Raw genomic sequence first — 16,200 nt, 5'->3', positions numbered from 1 at the left:
CAAAAGCAATTTCTATGGCAGTAGCCAATCTTTTCTCTGTAGAGGAAATCTCCCCCAGATGCCTGTCTTAGGGCCTGAGTGCTTGGAATTTTGGTAGAGGGTGTGTAATTGTTACTGAAGAGGAACGGTCAGTGAATTGAATGCTTGTAGCTAGAAGGGCAAATGGTTTGGCTGAGGCAATCCCCAGTAATTATAGAGATCACTGTAATTAGGAGGTTAATGCTGTCCCTGAAAAAGGAGCCTGGAAAAGGAGCTGTCTTCCTGCAGGGATCAGCAAGGAATTTCCCCTTCCATTCCTCACCATGCAGCATTGCTTTGTCCAGAGGATGTCCTGACAGACATCCCAGCCTCCAGCCTGGGAATCTGGTGGCTAGCAGGGCAGCACAGCAAATGACCAGTGCTGAGCTCCAGCCCTCAAGGGGAACACCACAAACTTGAGACCACCATGGAAATGAGCCATGGAAAACCTTTGTCCTACACCAGAAACCACAGCCATGCCATTACAGAGCATCATCTGCTCCAGCAGTGACCACCCCAGCACCCTGCTGTGGCTGCCCACACGGATCAGCATTGCTTGGCTTGTGGTACATCAGTGCTCCAGTCCCCTTTGCAAAGTCACTCTGGTTTACCCAAACAGCAGCTCCAAAAACCTCTTCTCCTTCTCTTCCCCTGGCCCTGAAGCAAGGAAGCATTTGGGGAAAGTGCAGCTGAGGCAGGAGATGTTTGTCCTGCAGCTGCAGAGCTAAGTGATAGGCTCAGGCAGCAAAGCTAGACCTGAAGACAAAGGTCTTGCTCATGGGTCTCCAGCTTGCCAAGACCTGGTTTTGGGGTGGGAGATGACAGTGAGGAGGATGGTATGAATTATCTTCAGGACCTCCTAGTCAGGTATAGAGCTGTAAGCATGGGCATATATGCTTGATTATACAGAATCATATATGTACCTATATCTACATGTACCTAACTACATCCATGTGTGTGTAGATCTCTGTACATGGCAAACCCATCAGCGAGCAGTCCTACAGTTGGAGCATGCTGAGACCTTGGCTCAGATCACATTATCTATAAAGAAGTAGAACATTATTTTTCCAACCTCTAGGCTGAGGTGACAGGCTGGGTTTCCCTCCTTCAGTTGAAGAATACTGAAATACTCAGAGGTCCCATGTGAAGGGTAAATATGCCAATTCCATTAACTTCCTTAATCATTGTCACAGCATCACCATGAAAACACATTTGTTCAGAGGTGAATTTTCCCCTAATGGAATAAACAGAAGTATCTGTAAGAAGTATTGTGCCCCTTCCTCCTCCCACAGAAAGCTACATGAGAGACCAGCAAGGACAGGAATCTAATGAATCCAAAAGAACCCACTAACAAAAGCAAAGGTCTCTCTGCAGTGGCCTGGACCCAGCCAAAACTTTCCAGCTGTTCAGTTTACCTTCAGCAAGCACAAACCTGGCAGGTAAAAACAGAGAAACACCTTGGGAGGAGTTGCTTTGAGCTCAGGTCTTCCTTTCCTCATACCCCACATTTCTTGGGAGCACACCAACAGAGCTTTTGCTTTTTCGTGCAAGCCACCATCAGGCTACATGGACAGGCCATGACAGCCAGCTCTTTGAATTAAAACAACAGGCAGAGGCTTCCCACCATGCTCATAAATGCCCTGTTTTCAGTGCAATCACTTCAATTCTTCTTATTAAATTATCTGTCTACTGCAGCTAATCAAACAGGATAATGTTTTCTCTGTGAGTCAGGGAAGAGTTTGGTTTTGGTAACAATGAAAGATGACAAACCCACATTTTGCCTTTGGTAATTCAAGATGATACAGCCCAGAACACCAGTGAAATTTTTTGCATGCCTGACAGTCCAAATCTTCAACTGGGACACTTAAAAAAAGATGGGGACAAAATTCCCCTCAGAAAACATCATCAATGGAATTGATGATCAATCCCACACCATGAGATTGCTGCAATATAATTCTCTAAACAGAAAAGGAAAACAAAAGAAGCTGAATTTGCTGAGAACCAATGGACAGATTGTGAGATTTTACCATAAAATACCTGAGGGATAAATGCAAATGGATTTAGAGAACCTGCTTCAGGAGTAGCAGACTACCACAGAGGTGCATGTTAAATGAAAATAAATTGCAAGGTGAACAACTGTGGAAAAGACAACACTCACACAGTCACCAAGGGGAGGCGGGTAGAAGAGGCACATAACAGGATTTCAAAGTATCCATTTCAAGATTTCATTATATTAATGTTTCTGAATTCCTATTCCAGCCACTGAGCATAGCTGTAAAATATCAGTTAGCAGATGCTCTAAGTCAAAAAATACATCTCATTCCAACAATTTGGCAACAAGTTACTAACAAGTTTGTTGTGTCAACGACATGCATCCATGTTCAAATGTTTCATTTCATCTGAAGTTCACTTTTCACCCTCAAACAGGGATTAGAGTGTGAGCACTTTTAAACCTCTAGAATAAAACCTTTTCCTAAAAACACATTCCGAAGCCCATTGCCCAACTGAACTTTCAGCTAAGCTTCAGCCAACCCAATAAAAGAAGTTATTGGCCAGTCACTAATGATTAATAGTATGCTGTTTATAGGAAATGTTTCAGGCAAAGCAGGCCCCGTTGATGATCTCACAAAGAGAAAGCCCTAAAAGTCCAGTTGCTGAAGCATTTACATCCCCACACCACTGTGTCTCCAGACAGGACATCTCCTCTGCAAAAATGCTGCATTTTCAGCACTAGAACTAAAGAAACTTATTAGGCTTTTCTAAGTTTCATATGTTTTAAGCAACAGGAATAATTTTTCTTGGCAAGCATTCTCTCCAAAATGTGCAGATAGTTCCTATACAGTAAAAATGAAAGGTAAAATTGCACTGTACAAGAGGAAAACTTATAAAACAGACCTTCTTGAGAGGAGCCAAGCTAAATGTGTCTAGCAGTCTTCAAGAACCTGCTCTGCTTCAGCTCCTGTTGCCCAAACCACAGGGCAGTGCTGTACTTGGCAAAACCCTGAATGCTCACACTGTTTACCTGGGGATCCTAAGAGTCTGCACTCCCTCCAGATGCACTTGGAAGCCAGCACCATCATCTTTTCTGTGACAGGGCCAGAGGCTGCCCCCATCACACAGCTTGCTTGCAGAGCAGCACTTCCATATATCTCCAGGCCCATAATATTTGGTTCTAAAATCTCTCATGTCCTTTCTCGGAACAATTTCTTCCCTTCCCTATTGTCCTTAGGGGTCTTCAGAAAAAAAACATATCTTCAGGCTTATCCTCCTTCCTACTTCTCCTGTGAGTCTACACCTTCTCTCTTTTTTTCTTTTTTTTTTTTTTTTTTTCACAGGACTCCTGCCCACTGTGCCTGTGACTGGATGAGCTCAAACACTATCAGGTCCTAGCTGCTCCATCAAAAAAACTTCATGATGCATGATCCTTTGTCTGGCTGCTAGCAAGCTAATGTCATCCTCTTCTTTTTACTGGGTGGCATATCTCAAATCTGCTGAGGTGCATCTGCTTTCATGAACCAGCTTAAACTGCAAGTTTTTCATCATTTTCTCATGCAACCAGAACAAATTTCTCTCACAACAAGGCTTAAATTTATCCTAAGTACTCAAAGCAGAGCTTTTTAAAGAGTTTAACATAATACAGTGAAGAGTGTGAGGTCACATGAAAAGAAGTGCGACCAGCAGGGCGAGGCAGAGGATCCTCCACCTGTGCTCTGCTCTTGTGAGACCCCACCTGCAGTGTTCTTCCCAGAGGAAGGAGATGGATCTATAGGAATGAGTCCAGAGGAGGGCCATAGGGATGATTAGAGGGCTGGACTACCTCTCCTTTGAAGACAGCCTGACAGATTTGAGATTGTACATTCTGGAGGAGAGAAAGCTCTAGGGTGACTCTTGAGCAGCCTTCCCATACCTGAAGAGGGGCTACAGGAGAGTTGGAGAGGAACTTTTTATGAGGGTGTGTAGTGACAGGACAAGGGAGAAAAGCTTTAAACTGAAAACAGGCAGGTTTACATCAGATACAGGCAAGAAATTCTTTCCTGGGAGGCTCGTGAGGCACTGGATTAGGTTGCCCAGTAGAGCTGCAGATGCCCTATTCCTTGAAGTCTTGGGGAGGTCAGGCTGGATGGGACTTTGAGCAACCTGGACTAGTAGAAGGGGGATTGGAACTAGATGATCCTTAAGGTTCCTTCCAACCCAAACCATTCTGTGATTCTATGAAATTCCATAGCCAGATGTTTCCACTGTTGTGAGGAGGATGGAGGGTACACAGCTTGTTGCACAGCTGCAGCTCCTTTGAGGCCTGCCTGCTGCTGCACTTTGAGTCAGCAGCCATTGCTGAGTTAATCTGAACCATCTGGCTGCTGCCATTCTCTAACAGCCACACATTTTCTGCATATTTTCTTGTCGTTGCAGTGCTGAGTTCCAGTGTCTTTGAGAAAACATCTGCCCTGAGGATCCCTCTTTTACAATATCTTTAAAATGTCACCATCTGCTCACTCTTAAAATCTCTTTCCTTATCCCACCACAAGCACCTGGCCCCTCAGTGACCTACAATTTCATAGCAAGGTGCTTGAGCAGGAGCATTCATTTCTTTGTAGTACTCCCAGCTTTTGATCCACTGGTTTGTTCAGTGTATAGCAGAGAAATGCCTCTGCTTTAGCAAATGCCTCTTCTCTTGACTGTTGTAGGCTCCTCTGCTTCTTGGCACTGGTGCAATGTCAGAAGGAAGACCTCCACCCCACCTCCCCCTGAAGCAGCCCAACTCCAGGCAGAAATTCCTTTGGTTCTTGCATTGTAACAAACCATTTTTTCCACTGCCCCAAAACCCATCTGCACACACACCAGACACAACCACTCTGACATCCTCACTGCTTGCTCTTCCCCTTGTCCCCCTGTTTCTCCTCTGCCATGTACATGCCACAATCTTTTGCTGCTCCCTCTAACAGCCCACCATGTGCTGTCTCCATTTACTTTCCCTACTTTCAGGCTCATTTTTCTCAAGCAGTAAAAGCCAAAATGCACTGCATGTCATGTCCTTTGAACATCACAGAGCGGCTGATTCTTTACACACTCCTGTTGAATGAACAGAATAGTTCTTCAATTCCCTATTCTGAAGAGAAAAAAAAAATGAAAATTGACTGTGAGGGCCCAAAAGCTGTTTTCTCATGCCCAATGGGCATGGTTCCCCATGTAACTGTTATTTCACAGCTAGTTCCTGATAAGAACAGTTAATATCTGCTTTAAGATGAAAAAATTATCCCCAGGTCTTCTCCACAGCTCAGCTTTTAGCTGGAATTTTCACATGTTTCACAAAGAAAGCCACCAGAATGTTCACAACTGCTAGGCAAACTGTTAGTGTTTTAGCTCCAGACTATCAGCATAAAGAAACACAACCTCTTTTTCCAAAGATTTGAGAGGCACGAAAATCTGTCTTGCTAATCTGTCTTGAAACAGAAAACAAGGAGCAAACCTTCCCTTACATCTGTCAAAACACATACTTTAAAAAGTGCTAAATTATTTGGTTTGCATGCAAATACAGAAAGATTAGAAAGCAGATTTTGATTTCCTCAAGTGAGTTTATATACTGAAGGCAACTGACTTAGCTAACTTGCAAATGTGAAGTATGGAAAGGATCAAAGAGATCTGTAATAGCATATCCTGGCCAAAAAAGAGAGAGGAAGAACTGCCCAAAGAGAAGGATGTCATTGACACCAACAAAAGGGTGACAAACTGGACTTAATCCCATTAGCTTGCAAACTGGGAGAAATCCCTGGACTGGAGTGCTATGAGGATGAAGGACAATGCCCAGACTGCTGCGACAAGAAGCTGACATGCAGAGGAGAGTCCCCTTGGCTCCCCAAAGGGGTCTGTATGTACTACACATCCCTTGGGCACCCCTCAGCAGAGCCTGGGGCTGATTTGTGGCAGGTGTTGTCTTTCTGCATCTGAGAGCTGAGCCTTAGCCCATCAATCCAGCTGGTCCTGGCTAACCAAAACATTGCAGAATTCTAGAGATAAATTCTAGCATCTCAGGGACCTAGAGGACGTCACTGCTGTCATTGGACATTATTTTTGTTTGTTTGAATACAGCATGCTACAGCATTATCTGTGTTACTGTGCCTGGAATATTTGAGATGAAAAGAATAAATTGGTTGAGTCTTCCTTTCCTTTTTTGTTTTTTCCATTTGCTTTTAATTTATTAAAATACTTGTGAATTTTCCTGGAGATTCACCAGGAATAATTCTCGAGGGACTAATACTCATCATTTTTCTGGATCCAATTAAATCTAACATCCACTGCCCTCATCACTAACATATGTTCAACAGAGCTAAATATTTCATCTTATTGTAAATTGCACATAATTTGGCTTCTTTGTTTTTCTTTTGTGGGCACTGATAGCTGTTTTCTGCTCTGAATTTGTCATCAATAAACCAGAACTCATTCAGAGAGAGCAGTTAACTGCTTGTGTAAAGTAATCTATCAGAAGAGATTCCCAAAGAATGTCTGTAATGGACATTACAGAGACTTACAACCATTTCTAAAATGGGGGAAATGTTGCAGTTCCTGCCACTGTTCATTGCACAACTTGGCTTCTAAAAACACTGGCAAACAGAAATATGACACTGCCAACTTTTGCAATTGTATCATAGTTCCTAATACTGAACTTTTTTATAAAGTCCCCACTCCTGAAAGCATGTGGATTAGATGAAAATCTAAACTTTCATTTGTTATAAACACGCTGTCTTTCTAAACCACATGGTTAGCCAAGCTTGGCAAAACATGGGTGTCATCTTATCTGGATATAATGTGTGTAACTTAGACACCTCACACAAGCTGGTCACTACTCCACTCTACAGTCCATGAAAGAGGCTGGTACCTCCACAGATTATCCTGCTGGTACCCACACAGATTATCCTGCCCTCTCTACATACTGAGAGCTCAGAGTGAGCCTGAGGTCAAGGAGGTGGAAAGAACAGGTCTGCTTCTCCTCCCCTGTGTTCACACATGTCCTGCATTGAGCCCCCAGCAATTTGATTCAGCCCCCAACAACTCGATTTCAAAGGAAATCCATAAGTGGAAACAAGAAACACATCCATGTGGCTGTGTGGCCCCACCATCACCAGCATTCCCTCTCCAGATTGTGGTCTTGGCCTGAACTCTTGAACGCTGGGTGTTGCCTGAGCCACAAAAACCATCTGCTGCCCTGGCAGAAGGCTGTAAGAAAATAGAGGTGATGGGGCTGTGAGCCAAACTGGTCCCATGGGTGCCAAATCACACAGAAGAAGACAAGAACCACAGATTGTGACTTCAGAGATTTTTCTTAATATTAGGAAAAATCTTTTCCTCAGGAGGCACTGCAGTGCTGAAGCAAGTCCAGGTACAGGGTGTGCTTCCCTTCCTTGGGGGTTTCCCAAGAACTAATCTAGTCTGGTGTCAGTACAGAGTAGGGTTGAACTAGGTAAGAGTAGGTGATCTTCAGAGTTTCTCTCCTGCCTGGGTCAGGAGATTTCATGATTTTCTGTCTGAGAGGAGTGGATTTCCCATGAGTGATTATGCCAGCCCTCCCTAGAGAGAACTTCTGACACACTCCTGAGGTGCTGCTGGGAGTCAGCAGAGAGCCCATTTTGAAAGGCTGAATTGTGAATGAATTGTGCTCCCTGTACTGGAACATGTTCTCTTTTTATTTTTCATGCTCATTTTTGGTCTTCACTTTCTTAGAGCAGCTGTGAAATAAGTCATAATGTTTTAAGAGCTCCCTTCAAAGAATGGTTGTGGCTCCTCTCCTCTCCTCTCCTCTCCTCTCCTCTCCTCTCCTCTCCTCTCCTCTCCTCTCCTCTCCTCTCCTCTCCTCTCCTCTCCTCTCCTCTCCTCTCCTCTCCTCTCCTCTCCTCTCCTCTCCTCTCCTCTCCTCTCCTCTCCTCTCCTCTCCTCTCCTCTCCTCTCCTCTCCTCTCCTCTCCTCTCCTCTCCTCTCCTCTCCTCTCCTCTCCTCTCCTCTCCTCTCCTTTTATAGCCCCAGAAGGTTTGTTTGAGAGTTAGGGATGTTTGATGATGACTGGAAATATTGTGTTAATAGAGGGAAATGCAAGTTCTGTGAAAGAAAAGTATCGGTGCCATGCAAATTTAGTAAAAGACTATTTGAAAGACAGTTTATCATAGGTAAAAGTGATTTTGAAAGAAGTGATGGTTAAGAAAACCTAGCACTTGCTCTCACTTTCTAAGGAAGATTGAAAATTTAAAAACCCAACAGGCAAGTGGAAAACAAGATGTTTTTCTAGGTAAGATATAGCTAGACATGGAAGTTCCTTAAGTATGTTATTGAAAGAGCAGAAAATGCCAGGGGAGGAAGAACAGAGTCCTTTCACAGTTTGAAGCTCAAAGCATATCAACATGGGGAATGCCTTCCCGTAGACCAAAAAATCGCTGTACTTCTGTTTCATGAAAACCCTAGATGCTCAAAACACTGCATTTAAAGGAAACATAGAGAACAAGAAAAATGTCATCACAATGCAGGTAGCAGGCATGTCTGGACACCAGAACTGGAAAGCAAACTGAGCTCTTTAAGGGCTGGAAGATCAGCTGCACAGGTTTTGGGGTGCAGCACCTGAAACACCACGAAAGACCTGCTGCAGAAAGCATGCAAGGCTGGGAATAAGAGGAAAATTTTTTTCCAAGTCAAAAGCTGGTACAAAAAAAGCAAACACAACCCTACCCCAGTGGAGCAACAGCCTATCATTGTGCGGTCTTACCTCTCATTTGGCATCTCCACAGCAGCATTACCTCATCTTGGCTATTTTGTTGTGGAAGAGCAGAGGCAGAAACATGCTCCTAAGGTCACATGCACACTTAGAAGTTACATTACAGAGTACCTTCATTGCAGCCAGCAATAAACAATCCCTGTCCATGTCAGTTTGCTTTCAAGTTGCCATGTGTCCAGCACATGGGGAATGCCCTGGGGAATCAACACACTTACGGGCAGAATGTGCGGGAACACACACCAGGGAGAGGCGTCAAGAGCAGTGAAAAATTCACCCTTAATCATCTGTGTGCTTTTCACTGGCTTTCAACAGAGTTTGTAAACGCACAGCTCCCCCACCCCAGCTGTAGCAGGGTCTTGGTGGGACATCCTCCCTCTGAAGGATATCTGGTGCCCATGCTGCCCTTCTCAGAGGGGTGGGGCAGAGGCACCCTCGGGATACCCACATGGGCTTTCAGTGAGGAGCAAGGAGGAGGTGAAGCCACTGCTGGACAATGAGCAAAGTGAAAATTGCTTTGAAGGGTAGATTTGTAATGTTTTTTACATTACTTTGCTGGCTGGACGGCAGCGTGGAGCATCTGTTTCCAGCTACAGAACTGCTCATGGAAAATACTCTGGTGATGGCAAAGGCTCCCTTCCCTCCCCAGAGCCTCCCCCCGAACTGCACAGGGCTGGATTGCAGGCCTCACTGCTCAGGGCATCTTGCCTGCAATCACTGGCAATGGATTTAGACATGTAGTCCAATTATGTCCCAAAATTTGTGATTATAACAGAATGATTTATGCTGCAAATGAGAGAGCTAATGGGTCACAAGACTTGTCTTCCTGTGTTTCTATTTGTTTCCCTAATGCAGTTTTTTCTCTTTCACTTTTGGGGAGTTGGAGATTGGGTTTTGTTGCTGGTTTGGGGTTTTTCCTACCAGAGGAGCTGCCTCCTCATGGCTTGACTGTACCAGGCAAGAGGGAGGAGGCATGCCAGTGGGAAGCAGTGACTCGACGTGTCTTGTACGGTTAATTTGTTTTAATTTATGAGCTGTAGGCAGATGGTGGCTGCAGCACATTAAAGCTTCTTTAGGAAATAACACATAGATTTTTCCCTCCAGTGCCTGAAAATTTTGCATCCTGAATAAAATTTTGAGACTGCACAGCCCAGCACCAGCTCTGTGGTAGCACCTGTGTACAGATGATGAGCCTTAGGCTCTGTTGTTTTCCAGGCTTTTGTTGCATGAAGGCAGCTAAAGAAAAGCACAAGAGCTCCAACAAAATCAGAAAAGCTGATGACAACAGATGCTTGCTCCCTCTCACCCTGTGCAACACTGTCTCCGTATCTATTTATCTTCCCTGAACTGGTGAGAAACCTCAAAGGAAAAAGAACAAAGCAAAAGCAAACAGAATCTTGGAAGAGAAGAAGAGCTGCTGCTATGAATAAAGGATGCCAGATGGGAAAATCACAGCACAGAAATGCAGTGTGGATCACTACAGCAAGAAATATGGCTCTTCTGGTATACCTGGACCATGGGAGGCAGACATAGCTGCAGACACCCTGTGTCAGAAGCTTGGCATATACTATTACTGTTACTAAATATTTCATCACAGGTCACTTGGAACATCTGGTTATAGAAAATGTTTGCAAGAATACTGAGCAGTTGTCTGGATCTCACTGCTGACAACTGTAGAAAGTCAGATAAAACCTTTAATTCTGCTCATGACATGAGGACTCCATCATCAGTATCTTTCCACCCCAAACAAACTTGGCACGGGATGTTGCAGGTATGAAAGTACACTTGAGTTCAAGCGACAATTTTACATATTCATCAGCCAGAAATACATCAAGAGCTATAACATACTTCTAGCTCATACACAAATTTCTGGAGGATAGGGAAGTATCCCTGTGCATTTTCCCCAGTCTTACACCATTCCCTGGCTTTGAGTATGAGTAGTGGCAGGGCTCATCTTGCTGGGCTGGGTGAACCTCTGTTCTGACCACTTGGATGGTCCAATGTTCCTGTAAGATGCATTTTATGACAAGTCTGGTAAATTATTGGTAGATCATTTCCACATCTCCAAAATCTTCCTTCCATGAAAGAGCATATCAGATGTTACCTACACAGTACTTTTCATCAGTGCAGTAGCTATTAAGTGTTTTAATGAGTCTGATTGAGCCAATCAAAGCTTATACACAGGCACAAAGTGCTGTAATACTCTATTTTACCTTGGAACTCTTTTTTTTTTTATCAAATGAAAAGAAATTAGAATAAACCACTCTTTACCCCCAGTAGCCTACACCTCTGCTGTCCTATATAGCCACCACTCAAACTATACAATGTTAATTAACCCCTGATATTTTGCATGGAGAACAAGCCTTTCTTGCAGTTCCTTGAGGGTGCTTTGTTCAGCACCATGAAACCCCAGATGCAGCTGTGGACAGAAATTTTTGAGAGAATATATAGAGGTGGTGCAATGTCAGGGTGTAGCATGTCACTCTGCATGTCACAGCGTTCCAGCAAACCCCTCTCTGGTTGTTGGGCTTGAAATACTGCAGCATCAACACTCTGCACTCATGCCTCAGATTTGAGGAGGTGGAGAGACATCTTTTCCCTGGACAGGCTGCTTGGAGTAACAGAATGCCTTCGAGGCATCCAGTCCCCATATGGGATGAGCATTTTGTTCCACTGCAGTAAGGAGATCAAACTTAACTTGGATTTTTGGACTGTTTTAGAATACAAGTATAAATAGGAATTATACCCAACACATACTTCACTCCTTGAAGTGACAGAATGTGCTTAAAATTGTTCTTTCCATTTGTCTGTCCCTGCTTCCAGTAAAATGATTCAACCTTGCACACCATTCAGAGCTTGAACCTTGTTATTTTACGTGCACGTGTCTGCAGAGATGAGAAACTCTTCTGGCCATAAGGCCGTACTTGTAATGTGAAACAAAATCATATGGAAAATATATTGCAAAGAACCATAGTGGGAATCTTAAAGCTTCAAAAAGACAGTATTTAAAGCAACTGACTTCTATTGAAGGGCAGTGCAGAAGAAGTTGGTAAAGACACGTGTCCCAGACAAATCTCCAAACAGAAGACAATTCCCTTCATAATCCCGGTTTGATGTTAACCAGCCTCCTAACATTACAAGCAATATATACCCCGAGGTCAAAGCAACAGCTTTACCAGGTCAACACATTCAAGCCGCCCTTGTGCTCAAGAAAAGCAAGCATTGAAAGCCTCCTGGGCTCATCACAAAGAGCAGGACTGTGCCAATCCACACCATCCAGGGCAAGAGCAGAGTTTTTGTTGGCACCACTTTGTGTAACTCCCTGCCCAGTGCCTGCTGCTCCAGAGCACGAGCACAGCCTCTGCGGGCAGGCTGCCAGGATCCTGAGGTGCTGAGGGATGGTGACTCTGCTGGATGGCAGCACAGACCCATCCATGCCCTGGGCACCTGCAGGTGGCACAGCTGCCGTGGCCTCCCCTGGGCTGCAGCTCTAGAGCAGTGGGGGCAGAGGCCAGTGGAGGCTGATCCGTGTCCCTGCCCTGGACGCAGGGAGAGGGGAGCAGAGCTCCCCCAGAGCTGTGGGAGCCCCTTTCCCACAGCCTGGGTTTCCGGGAGCAGTGCGGTCCCCATCCAGGGGCTCCTGCCAGCACTGCTGTTTTCTCTCTGGGCTCCTCTTGGCTTCCTCCTGTGCAGCTGTGCTGTCCACATCAGAAGGGATTTTTCATAGAAAAGTGAAATTAGCAAAAATAAAGATAGTTGAATGCATTTTGTCTCACCAGAGAGACTGCTTGTGGTTAGCAAATAGACATGAAATGTTATAACATAATTTCTAACAGTACCCTATAGAGATGACTTGTCTGTTAAACATGAAATAAAACTGGCAGGAAACCACCATATTGACTTAATAAAGCATAACATTAACTGACACCAAAAAGCAACTTTGTTAAGAAGTAGAAAACTTTACAACCTCAGTTATTTGAAAAATACAAAGGTAGCCCAGCAATTAAATTGAAAGTGATCATTAGGGTAATTTGCACTATTTAGTTCACTGCAATTAAACATGATGCCATGAATGCATTGGGTTGGAATTTCTTTCACTCCATTATTCTCCTGACTAGTCCTGATCAAAAACATATTAAAATACTAGCTGCCAGTTGAAAACCATACACTGTTTGGCAATATTCATTTAGAGATATTTCTAGCTGAAGCAATTAAGGCTTCAGAGTTTATGGAGCAGACATCTTCCCAGTCCACAATGGTACATACATTCTTGACATATTCTGTGGCTCAAACTGGATAACTAGAGGTACTGCCGGGGCCTAAATGAGGACCAGGTACTGTTAATTCCTTCTGGTTTTTAACTGGGATTTTGCGACTGGGATTATCCGGGATTAACTGGGATTTTGCAACTGGGATTTCTGCATCTGTGCCCACAAAAAGAGAGAAAAATACAGTAAGAGGGTAGAAGGTAGTTTCTAGTTCATACCTGTGTTTCTGTACTGTGTTCACCCTGGTCCTGACTTAACTCCTTGTGCCATGGGGCCCAGAAGAGCCTCACAGTCTCCCCTGTTCTGCCTGGCATGACTAGCTTTGTGGAAAATCACAGGATTCTCAAATGGCTGGTGAGGTGGGATCAGTGTGAGATCACAGAGAGGTGAACATCACTTCTTCACGCTACGAGTGGCAGTGCAGCTGTTAACTATTTTAATTGCAATAGCACAGTCCAAATTCCTGATTGTTTGTGTTAGGAATCTAGGGTACCAGATCACCTCCTGATGGCTATCACAAAGGGCTGGTATAACTTCACCTTGAGGTGGTGCATGATCTCAAAGTATACCTTGAGGGCCTGTTCCATAACTGCATGGGCCCTGGCGCTATTCCTCTCTATTGTCCCCACTGTCTGAGGTATCTCCTTCTTATCACATCTCCTCTAATAGCACAGTGTGTCATTTGCTCACTTTTAGATGTACAGCTTCCCTGGGAGAATCAGCAATTACCTCTTTTTTTGCTTAAGACAAGCAAAACCCATGCTGGGGTATCAGGGTTGCTTCCAGCTGTCTCTTTGCCAGGCTGATGCAATATTTCAAACACCTCTGGTGTGCAAGAAATGCAGCTACTGTAAACATTTCCCCAGTACCTAGACAGCCACAGAAAGAGAGAAAGGTGGGAGATTTTTGGTAGTGTAAAGAGTAAGAGTCTAGTACCATGGGTTATAGCAAGTACCTAAGTCTCCTAAGTGGTAAAATATTACAAGGAAATTGGTTAGGAGAACAAAGCAATTATATGGAGTAATTGTGTAAGAGCAATTGATTCAGCCTTCCTCCCTAAACTCTAGAGTTGTGGTGCCATTTGTCTAAAGATAGAAGTATTCAAATGCCAACACACAAAGTTTTAATATGCTTTTTCCCTAAGGCTAAACTAAAGAAAAATTGGCTGCACTTTCCTGGAGTTAACAGGTCACATTTATCATGCTGCCACTTATGTTCAAGAACTAGCAATTTAACTGTTCTTAACTGGCTTGGTTCAGCCCTCCTGAAACTGGAGATTGGCTGAGGTTTTTAAGCAATCTTATCTGCTGGAAGTGACTAATATTAGAATAACACAGGACTACAATCTTGGCATTCAGGAAATCTGGTGAGATCCTATCCCCAAATTCTCCTTAAATGCTTCTGCTAAATTCAGTAGTGTTTGTGTTATTACTATGATTTTTATATATAGATCCCAGATAAGTTACCCACGAAGGAAAAGATAATTGACAAATTCTCCACTAGTCTTCTGAGTTGTTTTTTCCCCTCCTGGGATCAAAATTTCTTTAGAAAAAGGATGATTATTCTCTCCCCACAGCTATAAATTCCTCAGCCAGATCCTCTGTTACCATGCAGTCTGCTGGGCATATTCCAGAATTATTTCTGAAGTTTTCTCAAACTTCCATATAAGTCCAAAAATTCCATAGTCCCGCTCCATGCCAGCATGACAGTCGACCCTTACTGCTTGGTATAAATTCTTGAAACACTCAGTTCCGCTGATGCAGAGCAGCCAGTTAAATTAAGGACACAAAATCCACATAGTGCTTCAGGAAAGTGCTGCCACAATAATCGCATCCATCTCTCCAGAAGCTGCAGTTCTTTGTTGCAAACCAACCTGCCCTAGAAACCATGGGGGCAGAAAGCATCCAGCCATCACCACACAGTCTAACACTGATCATCGCCAGAGGAAGAGGTCTTGAGGGGCAGTTATAAAAAAGAGTGGGGGAAAACCTCCAATATCTGTGCAAAAAATACATGAATGGTACAAAACAAAATAACCCTCCTCCACTGGAGGCAAAAAAATCACTCCCAGGCTACAAGTCAAGCATGACTTGAAGCACTTCATGAAAATAGATGCAGCATTCTCAGCACAGTGGTGTCCACAGTGAGGGCTTCCTACCAGAGCCTGGTGTCCCAGGCGTGGTGTGGCTCCCACGCCTACCACAGGCTGGATGTGCATCTGCTCATGGCCTGTGCATCCCTGTTGCCTGCTAAAAGAGCAAGTTAGCCAACAATAACAGTGTCTGTTTGGTTGCCATCTCAGTAGACGCTCTAATAGAGCTAATAGGAAAAAGAAACCTCACCAGAGAAGGGAAAGGTCAGAAGGCTAATAAAATAAATGCAGCTATTGTGCGATCCCTTGGCAATTCATAAGGGAGTGTAATTTTCTCTTTTTTTTTCTTCAGCAGCATGAGAATCTTCTAATGAATCCAAAATGAAATTTCATCTTTCATGCAAAGTTTATGACTGTCAGTCGCACCATTGCAGAAGTAGGAATATTAGAGATTAAGGTCTATGCTTTTTGGATTCCCCCATTTCATCTCTCTAGGTTTTTCTGAGTTTTTCTTCCAGTCAGCTCTGTATATCAGAGAGAAGCGGTGTCATATGCCAAAAAGGTAATTTTACCCCAAGAGTCCTGTGTTGTTCTCGAAGGGCACAGCTGGCCAGCTGCTGCCCTTTTAATAGCACTGCCCATCTAGGTAAACCATGCTTGGTTGCTCTCTAATTTAATGAGTGTTCCTCTGTTTATAATCAAATACCTGCTGAAGTGTTTGGCTGTTCTAGGGCTTTGAGTCAACAAAACACAGTTTGATAAATGGTTTTCTTCCAAGCACACTCCTCTCCAGCACTATGCTGACACCACAGTGCTGCTGGATTCAGGGACTGCCATTCCTGAGTGCCTAAGTGAGAGTCTAAGATACACACCTATATCCTGTGTCCCTGAGAGTCACAAACGACAAACAGAGCTGGAAATTTGTCCTCCTAGCAGTAGCAAAATCACTGCAGTGCTGGAAAAGATGGCCCCATGCATAAGGGATTTAAATGCAGCTTCTGCCCCTTCTCTAGGAAGGACGTCCCTGTACTCCTCTGCCTTCCAGGAAGAGTCAGGAACAGCAGCCTGGG

The sequence above is a fragment of the Passer domesticus genome, chromosome 3, assembly GCF_036417665.1.
Source record: "Passer domesticus isolate bPasDom1 chromosome 3, bPasDom1.hap1, whole genome shotgun sequence".
Taxonomy (NCBI): Eukaryota; Metazoa; Chordata; class Aves; order Passeriformes; family Passeridae; genus Passer; species Passer domesticus.
This window is presented reverse-complemented; position numbering follows the sequence as displayed.